Raw genomic sequence first — 11549 nt, 5'->3', positions numbered from 1 at the left:
TTTTGGTAATTTTTTTTTTCCTTTTGACATTTCCAAAGTAAATGCTCACCAGGGCTTTATATATATATATATATATATATATATATATATATATATATATATATATATTTATATATATATATATATATATATATATATATATATATATATATATATATATATATATATAATAGGAGCTTAGCATGTATCTCTTAGATGTATAGATGATGGCTATAAAAAAGCTGTAAATATTCTGACCATGGTGATATCAAGGCCCTTATATTTTTCCAATAGAAGAACATACATTGTAATTCTATGTTGGTTTGGAATTTGTGATTGCAGTTATGTATTATTATAGAACCTTTATCTCCTCCTCTACTTGATGGTTCACAGCCCCTCAAACTTCTTTAGTAATGGTTATCGCCTTCCCCATTTGCACAGGGTTGTTTTCTTAAAGGGAACAAGCAGGTCCAATGTTGCTACTTATTTAAATATTTACATACTCGCTTGTATAGGAACTTGTATACCGATTTTATAATAAAAATGAGACTACAACATTATAACTACCATAGGCATCAGTGATAGCAGTGGTAAATAAAAAAAATGGTTGTAAAGAAGCCCCACTTGTACTAACCCGGTAACATAATAGTTTCTACTTGGAGCAACTGTACCTTGCAAGGCGAGGCAGTTACAGAATCTAAAGTATTGGAGCTGTTTGTCAAAACATAAATAAAAAGATTACTTTTACTGAAACATTATTGTTTTATAAAACATACTTGTTTGACTGTGCAATAAAGGGAAGCATCTTATGTTATCATTTCTTTGCTTTCCTTGTTTCTGCATAGGCAGTGGCAGATAGCGTGGGCGATACAGGGATAAGTAGAGCTCAGGACCTGGTACTAATAAAGGGCGACTTCCTTGAGTTACTTCAGGGCAGACTAAGGCATCCGGCACCTGCACATGTGAACCGGGCTTATGAGTGATTCCGGCACCAATAGGGGCGTGTAAGAACTGCCACTGCAGGCAGAAGCTTGGGAGCGGAGGCAATGGCAGTTAGTGCGGCGCACCGTTAGCAAATATGCTATTATGGAGGCTGGCTATGTAGGGCTTAGGACTGGCATTGCTGAGACAGAGTGACAGTTCAGCTGCCTACTGAGGTTCCAAAAAAAGCCGTCCCCTCAATCTGCTGCCCTTGGCACGGGCCTTGTTGGCCTATTATTATCGGTTATTTGTAGAGCGCCAACAGATTCCGCAGCGCTACGCCTAGGCTGTAATACGCCCCTGATTTGCAGTATTTGTTAAAAGCAATGTTATAACACAGCTGCCATAGAATGCTACAGATACCCTATGGCAGCACAGTTTGAAACAATGTATAACATTGTTTTAAACATTCTTGTACACATTTTTGCCAGATGGCTAAAGACATATGCATTCTCCTGAACTCCCCTAGGATACCCTTTAACAAAGAGAACTAAGCAAAATTAATAATAGAAGTAAATTGGAAAGTTGTTTAAAATTGCCTACTCTATCTGAATCATGAATGTTTAATTTTGACGTTACTGTCCCTTTAAGTATCATCAACATAGCGTCTGAAAATTTTGACAAGGCTAAAATTGTCAAGAAAGTACAATTTATGCACCAACAGAATGAAGTACTGATAGACCTATATATATTTCAGGCCTAATACCTGCTGATTTAAAACAAATTGGTTCTCAGACATGAAGCAAATAATTAAGGGGTCAATCACATAAATATCTCCTATTTGTTCTTATTTTGTTCACAACCTTGTAGATGATAGATAAATTTGAAGAGTGGAATGTTGAAAGAATAAGGAGGCCAAACTACATGTAGTAGTGGGTACATCAAAACTTCATGAACAATGACACCATTTCAGATTTGGGAACAATGGTTGATTTGCTATGGGGATGATTAATTTGATTAATATAAGTACTTAATCAAGCTCATTGTATGTTATGTATCTACCCAAATTAGTTATTGACAGTTTTATAAATTTCCCCCATGGAACTTTATAACACAGCCATAATACAAATGCTATTACAACTCATTTTTATATACTATTGAAGTGCTATTGTATTTTCTAATAATTTTTATGAGCAAAGTACTGGCATTTAAGCAGCCAAGTTTAGTTGGCAAGAACATCAAATTACATAAATATAGGCATTGAATAAATGGAAATTAACCAACAAAACCGGTTTATTGAACAGGTGATCAGTAACTATCAGTTACATAGGGCTTGTCTTTTTTCTATAAATAGCATATTATTTGCCAAAGGAAAATAACTGAGAATGATTTTCTTTTTTTTTATCTTATTATATAATTTTAGTTTGCTTTATTCTGGCAGTTCAACATGACTTAAAAGATAAAATTGCATCACTATATAAACCTTTGTAATCTTTTTAGTATGCTTAACTACACTAACAAAACTACGAAGAAAACATTTTTTTTTTTGAAAATATAATTTCATAAAACTAATCCTAATATTACTGTTATGGCCACTGTTATGGTAATAATGGTACCTGAAAATTTTCCATGCACAATTATCAAATGTCTGAACTGCACTTTTATTTCCATTTCAATATGCAATATGACTATTGTAGACACAGGTATCAAATGTATGCAAAATATGCTAGACTGCAGGACTTCTGTTATTCAGCTCCTACCCTCTGGAACACTCTCCCTCGTGCTGTCAGGCTGTTCCCTAATCTTTCTTCTTTTAAATGCTCCCTGAAGACTTTTTTGTTCAGAGATGCCCACCACCCAACTCAGTAATACATTTATTCCACTTACCTAATATTTCCCTCATCTATATTAACATCTTTTTCACTCTTGCAGTCCTCACCTTCTGTTTCTTAACCTCCTATCCTTCTAGATTGTAAGTTCCCATTAGAATAGGGTCCTCAATTCCTTCTGTATGTGTTTGTCAAATTTTGTCTTGTCTCTTACAAGTTTTATATCATTGCTTTATTTAAATTAATTATACCCATGGACAGTGCTGCAGAATATGTTGGCGCTTCAAAAATAAAGTATAATAATAAAATATTTGAAGCTGATGGTATATGTGTATTTTACATATTCTGACAAAAGCTATATCCTCACTGAAGGTTTATCATAAGATCATATGTAGAAATTGATAAATAGGCATCCCTTTGAGGTTTTAGCATCTCTGCTTTGCAGCTAGCCCAAAAATAAATTTCACAAACTGTTGAATGATATTTCACCAATGGCTTTATACAATCACAGCCAGCTAAAATAAAATCCTTACTAGGGACGGGTGAATGTTTTGCAACATTCGACAAAATAAAACAAATTTTAACACATTCGTTTGTTTATTTTAAATTTTGAATATTTGTACAACATTGTAACATTTGTTTAATGTAATGTAATATTAGATTCAAAATTTTCTAATAATTTGATTTGAATTATGCAATATTCGAATTTAAAAAATGAAAATCTATATATTTGTAATAGTTTTTATAATCCTCTCTGTAAGGGTAATGTTCTAATTATGCAATTTCGAAACAGAAACATTTGAATTGATATATTTGTATCTATTTTGTATCAATTTACTAAATTCCATACCACATGAACTATTGAACTTCGGAATAGTATTTGTTAAATCCAATGTTACATTTGAAATTTCAAATGTGGATATTCAATCTAATTATAAACATTAAAAAAAAAGTAAAATTAAAAAAAAAAAAACGGAAATAATAATCAATTAACGAATTTTAATGGATTTTCATTCTTACACTTTTAGCACCTTCGCCCATCCCTAATCCCTACACATATTCAATTGAGCAATGATAGCATTCAATCATGTACATGCAATGACTATCACCATGACCAGTCATAAATTTCATAGACAATTTATCGAAGCTCATAAAACATTTATTACTAATCATTCTTATGGATCTGTATGCAAATTTAAATTTTGACAAGTCATCTTTCAAATGATCAATCCTTTGCTGTCTGTTGCACTTTTATTTTTCAACAAATTTCTCTAATAGTAAACTTTATTGACATAAAACACGAGGGGCTAGATTACAAGTGGCACGCTATTGTTAGTGCAAGTCATGATAAGTAATATCCTGACCGTGCTAACGCACATATTACATGTTGAAAATAAACGCATTCGCTTGAGCGCAAACTAAATTAGTGTACATCGGATTTGCGCAATTTAAGACCTAGGAGGGTAGTTATCAAGCCGTCTACTTTTCTGACTTCGCCGGCCCAATACGCCCGCCTAAGCTCGCCTACCTTCACCGCCGCGGACCTGAAAAAATACGCCTAAGTTATCAAATAAAGCTGTCAAAAAGCCGCGGGGCGATGAGCAGCGGACTGTGAGAGTTATCACTCATCCGATCTCGCTGCCCTTCGGCTTTTTCCCAGCTTTATTGCTAGCCTGTCACTAAGCACTCACACTAAACTGCACTGTTCTACCCCCTATACCGGCGCCCCCGGAGCCCCCCAGATTAGTGTTAGGTTTTTGTAAGGGGGGTTTGGGTTAGATTAGGGGTATGTGGGTGGTGGGTTTTAATGTTGGGGGGGGGTTGTATTTTTCTTTTACAGGCAAAAGAGCTGAACTTTTTGGGGCATGCCCCCACAAATGGCCCTTTTAAGGGCTGGTAAGGTAAAAGAGCTTTGAAATTTATTTAATTTAGAATAGGGTAGGGATTTTTTTTATTTTGGGGGGGTTTGTTATTTTATTAGGGGGCTTAGATTAGGTGTAAGTAGCTTAAAATTGTTGTAATATTTTTAACATGTTTGTAACTTATTTTTTTATTTTTTGTAACTTAGCTTTTTTTATTTTTTGTACTTTAGTTAGTTTATGTAATTGTATTTAATTGTAGTTATTTGTAGGTAGTTTATTTAGTTAATTTAATGATAGTGTAGTATTAGGTTTAATTGTAACTTAGGTTAGGATTTATTTTACAGGTAATTTTGTATTTCTTTTAGCTAGGTAGTTATTAAATAGTTAATAACTATTTAATAACTATTCTAACTAGCTAAAATAAATACAAAGTTACCTGTAAAATAAATATAAATCCTAAGATAGCTATAATATAATTATTAATTATATTGTAGCTATCTTAGGGTTTATTTTACAGGTAAGTATTTATTTTTAAATAGGAATAATTTATTAAAGTATAGTGTAGTGTTAGGTGTAATTGTAACTTAGGTTAGGATTTATTTCACAGGTACATTTCTCTTTATTTTAGCTAGGTAAGCTATTAAATAGTTAATAACTATTTAATAGTTATTGTACATGGTTAAAATAAATTGAAAGTTACCTGTAAAATAAATATAAATCCTAAAATAGCTAGAATATAATTATTATTTATATTATAGCTATATTAGGGTTTATTTTAAAGGTAAGTATTTAGTTTTAAATAGGATTCATTTAGTTAATAAGAGTTAATTTATTTAGATTTATTTAATTAATATTTAAGTTAGGGGGGCGTTAGGGTTAGGGTTAGACTTAGGTTTAGGGGTTAATAATTTTATTACAGTGGCGGCGGCGTAGTGGGGGGCAGGATAGGGGTTAATAAATTTATTATAGGTGGCGACGGTGTAGGGGGGGCAGATTAGGGGTTAATAAATTTATTATAGGTGGCGACGGTGTAGGGGGGGCAGGATAGGGGTTAATACATTTAATATAGGTTGCGGCGGGTTCAGGGAGCGGAGGTTTAGGGGTTAATACATTTATTATAGTTGCGGTGGGCTCCGGGAGCGGCGGTTTAGGGGTTAATATGTATAGAGTAGCTTGCGGTGGGCTCCGGGAGCGGCGGTTTAGGGGGTAATAACTTTATTTAGTTGCGGCGGTGTAGGGGGGGTCAGATTAGCGGTGTTTAGACTCGGGGTACATGTTAGGGTGTTAGGTGTAGACAGCTCCCATAGGAATCAATGGGATGTCTGTCAGCAGCGAACTTGTACTTTCGCTATGGTCAGACTCCCATTGATTCCTATGGGATCCGCCGCCTCCAGGGGTGGCGGATTGAAAACCAGGTACGCTGGGCCGTAAAAGTGCCGAGCGTACCTGCTAGTTTTTTGATAACTAGCAAAAGTAGTGAGAATGTGCCGCACTTGTGTGCGGAACATCTGGAGTGACGTAAGAATCGATCTGTGTCGGACGGAGTCCGGCGGATCGATGCTTACGTCACAAAATTCTACTTTTGCCGGTCTCGAGCCTTTGATAACTAAGGCGTATCAGCCTCGCCACAAATACGCTGCGGAATTCCAGCGTATTTGAGGTTGACGGCTTGATAACTACCCCCCCTAGGGTCAATTTATCAAACCGTCAATCTCAGTGCATTCGCCGGCGTCAATACGCTTGCCAAACATCGCTGACGCAGATCTGAATACGATCCCCTTATTTATCAAAAAAGCCGTCAAAAACACGTGCAAAGAGCATCGGACTGTTGTTAACTAACAGTCATCGATGTCGTGGTTATTCAGGTTATTCAAAACTTTATACCATTTCATTACTGTCCATGAACAAGCACATTTCTCTATAGCTAATCTTTTATTTTTCAACTGTTAATGTCCAAGAAATAGATTGATTTATACCTCAACAATAAATATCTCATAGAAAGTTATTTTTATATTTATTTGTTATACAAAAAAAACTGTTATATGATACTTTCACATAAATCAACATCTATTTGTATTTGTAGAAGTCATGATATGCTTTTATCTAATTTTTTTTATTTATAAATTATTATTAATGCTAGAATTAGATATGTGCATGATCGAAAAATTTGTTTGTTTCGGTTCGGATCGATTCGGAGTTTTTCGAATTTCGTTTCGGATCGATTCGAATTCGGAAAACTTTGAATTAATTTGTTTTGGATTCGTTTCGGATTCATTCGGATTCGAAAAAATTTGTCTGGATTCGGTTCGATTCGGTTTGGTTCGGAAATTTGGAATTTCGGTATGTGTGCTGTGTATTAGACTAGTATTATGTACTGTATATTAGGTGTAACCCATAGCAGAGTGATATAACCTAATATAATGTACAATACTAGTGTAATCCATGGCCATCCGAATTTACCGAATAAATTCAAACTAATTCGGATTTATTCGGTAAATTCGGCAGTATTTTAATTCGGAAATTCGGATCGATCCGAATCTCCGAATTTGCCAAATTTCCCGAATTTCCGAATCGATCCGAAATGAATTTCACATGTCTAGCTAGAATTTGTACATATATCTTTGCAGATACTTTGTGTTTAAATATATATATATGTGTGTGTGTGTGTGTGTGTGTGTGTTATGTCAGAAATCTTCAAACATAATACATGTCCCTAAATTCCTTTTTTGTTCTAAACAATGTTGACTTTCATATCTCTGTGTTTATTTATACCACTATATGTATACAGTGTACATTTATTATTATTCTGAACAGGAGTAATTGCAAATATAACATGTAATCAGGGTATCATATATATTTATTTGCAATCAATGGATATTTTAAGAGCTGGCCAGTTTTCTCTCTGTACCTGTGTATCCCCCCCCCCCCCGATTGCAATTTAGTTTTAGAAACCACCCCTTCACAGGTGTTATAAAATGGGCTGGCATATAAAATGACATTTCTTACTGAAAAATAAATTCAACAGAAGGAAGAAATACAATCAATATAGCATGACAGTAAAGAGGTGACTTTAATTTCTGCTGTATCTGAATCATGACAGTTTAATGTTAGGTGGGCTATCCCTTTGAGCTGTCAGCTTAAGATTCTATTTAATCAAACATCAATTCGAATTTTAAAATCCTTGTCCTAAAATATTACACTGTGTGTCCTAATGTCAACATCAATGTTTATCTTTAATTCTAAATTCACATATACATACTTTCAAAGTATAATACACAATGTAACAAATGGCACTTACAAGTTCTGATGATACAAGTATCAAGCAATTTGATTCGATAGTGATAGTTTAAAATGTATATTTGAATCAGATTGGCTGATGTCATAAATCATGTGATTATGCATATTCCAATCAAAAGTGGTTGAAAAATTCACTAGTGTGTGGGTTGTTTAGGAGTTTGCGTCATAATTGGTACGAAAAGTGTTGCGTGAAAATTGGTGCAAAGTCGAGAGTGTGACATATATTACATGGCTTAAACATGTTGCACATAGATTTTTCCGAAAAAAATAAAAAGGAAGTTAGCTATATTATGTTGTGCATTTATTTAATTTTTATCCCTATATCTACTAGTGCACCAAATGTGGAGCAATAATATTGTTTGATTTAGAAAGGGTATACAATTTTAATAGAGTTTCTAATTTACTTTTATTATATGTAATATACTTCATTCTCTTGCAGCATCGAAAATAAGCTTTCTGTGTTTTCAGACTTCCATTGACTTCTATGGCATCCGCAACCTCAAGGGTGGTGGATTGAAAACTAGGTACGCTGCATCAGAATACACGCGAGTGTACCTGTGAAATATTTGATACATTTGGAAAAAGGTTCAAATAGAGTTGATTCTGAATTCGAAACAAATGTAATAACTCAAGCATCGTTCTGAGTCGGATTGAGATAGCGGGATCGTATATTACATCACAAATTTCAACATTTGCCGATCTTGACGCTTTGATAACTACGGCGGATCAATCTCGTGACAAATACGACGTTGAATTCAAGCGTATTTTCAGTTGACGCTTTGATAAATAGATCCCCTAGTGTAAAGATCAAGGGTTAAAAAAAATGTGCATCAAACACAACATACATACATTTAAATAAAGTGTTACACTCATATATACACTATCTGCTAAAAAATATTCATATAAATGTTAACTTTTTTTAGAAGGGTTATTTATATGTCTAAATGTGTTTATAGATGTTTATATTTGTATATGCATGTTTAATTATGTTTTTTTTTTAACAGACTGCCGGGAGTACGGTGGTGAAACCACAATCTATGATGAACAAACAAAAATAATGATGTCTTGAGAAAGGTTTATGTTTAAGCCAAAACTTCAACTTTTAACTATTTTTTAATGGATGATAATTAAAAAAGAACTTTTTACATAAAGACCCAAAAGTGCGCTTAGATAATTGACTATATATATATATACTGTATATTTACATAGGCCTAGATTTGGAGTTTGGCGTTAGCCGTGAAAACCAGCGTTAGAGGCTCCTAACGCTGGTTTTAGGCTAACTCCGGTATTTGGAGTCACTCAAAATAGGGTCTAACGCTCACTTTTCAGCCGCGACTTTTCCATACCGCAGATCCCCTTACGTCAATTGCGTATCCTATCTTTTCAATGGGATTTCTCTAACTCCGGTATTTAGAGTCGTGTCTGAAGTGAGCGTTAGACATCTAACGACAAAACTCCAGCCGCAGGAAAAAAGTCAGTAGTTAAGAGCTTTCTGCGCTAACGCCGGTTTATAAAGCTCTTAACTACTGTGCTCTAAAGTACACTTACACCCATAAACTACCTATGTACCCCTAAACCGAGGTCCCCCCACATCGCCGACACTCAAAAAAAATTTTTTAACCCCTAATCTGCCGACCGCCACCTACGTTATCCTTATGTACCCCTAATCTGCTGCCCCTAACACCGCCGACCCCTGTATTATATTTATTAACCCCTAATCTGCCCCCCTCAACGTCGTCTCCACCTGCCTACACTTATTAACCCCTAATCTGCCGACCGGACCTGAGCGCTACTATAACAAAGTTATTAACCCCTAATCCGCCTCACTAGCCCTATAATAAATAGTATTAACACCTAATCTGCCCTCCCTAACATCGCCGACACCTAACTTCAATTACCCCTAAAGCTAAGTCTAACCCTAATACTAACACCCCCCTAAGTTAAATATAATTTAAATCTAACGAAATTAATTAAATAAATAAATAAATAAATTATTCCTATTTAAAGCTAAATACTTACCTGTAAAATAAACCCTAATATAGCTACAATATAAATTATAATTATATTATAGCTATTTTAGGATTTATATTAATTTTACAGGTAACTTTGTATTTATTTTAACCAGGTACAATAGCTATTAAATAGTTAAGAACTATTTAATAGCTAAAATAGTTAAAATAATTACAAATTTACCTGTAAAAGAAATCCTAACCTAAGTTACAAATAAACACTAGACTATCAATAAATTAATTAAATAAACTACCTACAATTACCTACAATTAACCTAACACTACACTATCAATAAATTAATTAAATACAATTGCTACAAATAAATACAATTAAATAAACTAGCTAAAGTACAAAAAATTAAAAAGAACTAAGTTACAAAAAATAAAAAAATATTTACAAACATAAGAAAAATATTACAACAATTTTAAACTTGGCTCCAATCAGCCAATCAGATTGAGCTCGCATTCTATTGGCTGATCGGAACAGCCAATAGAATGCGAGCTCAATCTAATTGGCTGATCGGATCAGCCAATCGGATTGAACTTGATTCTGATTGGCTGATTCCATCAGCCAATCAGAATATTCCTACCTTAATTCCGATTGGCTGATAGAATCCTATCAGCCAATCGGAATTCGAGGGACGCCATCTTGGATGACGTCATTTAAAGGAACCGTCATTCGTCGTTCAGTCGTCGGCCAGGATGGATGTTCCGCGGTGGAGGTCTTCAGGATGCTGCCGCTTCGCTCCGGATGGATGCCGCTTGGATGAAGACTTCAATCGGATGGAAGACCTCTTCTGCCCCGCTTGGATGAAGACTTCAGCCGGATCATGGACCTCTTCAGCCCCCCGCTTGGGCTTGGATCAGGACATCGGAGGAGCTCTTCTGGACCGATCGGTGAACCTGGTATGGTGAAGACAAGGTAGGATGATCTTCAGGGGCTTAGTGTTAGGTTTATTTAAGGGGGGTTTGGGTTAGTTTCGGGGTATGTGGGTGGTGGGTTGTAATGTTGGGGGGGGGGTATTGTATGTTTTTTTTTACAGGCAAAAGAGCTGAATTTCTTGGGGCATGCCCCGCAAAGGGCCCTGTTCAGGGCTGGTAAGGTAAAAGAGCTTTGAACTTTAGTAATTTAGAATAGGGTAGGGCATTTTTTTATTTTGGGGGGCTTTGTTATTTTATTAGGGGCTTAGAGTAGGTGTAATTAGTTTAAAATTGTTGTAATATTTTTCTTATGTTTGTAAATATTTTTTTATTTTTTGTAACTTAGTTCTTTTTTATTTTTTGTACTTTAGCTAGTTTATTTAATTGTATTTATTTGTAGCAATTGTATTTAATTAATTTATTGATAGTGTAGTGTTAGGTTAATTGTAGGTATTTGTAGGTAGTTTATTTAATTAATTTATTGATAGTCTAGTGTTAGGTTTATTTGTAACTTAGGTTAGGATTTCTTTTACAGGTAAATTTGTAATTATTTTAACTATTTTAGCTATTAAATAGTTCTTAACTATTTAATAGCTATTGTACCTGGTTAAAATAAATACAAAGTTACCTGTAAAATAAATATAAATCCTAAAATAGCTCTAATATAATTATAATTTATATCGTAGCTATATTAGGATTTATTTTACAGGTAAGTATTTAGCTTTAAATAG

Source organism: Bombina bombina, chromosome 3, assembly GCF_027579735.1.
Source record: "Bombina bombina isolate aBomBom1 chromosome 3, aBomBom1.pri, whole genome shotgun sequence".
Lineage (NCBI taxonomy): Eukaryota > Metazoa > Chordata > Amphibia > Anura > Bombinatoridae > Bombina > Bombina bombina.
Note: the sequence above shows the minus strand (reverse complement) of the source record.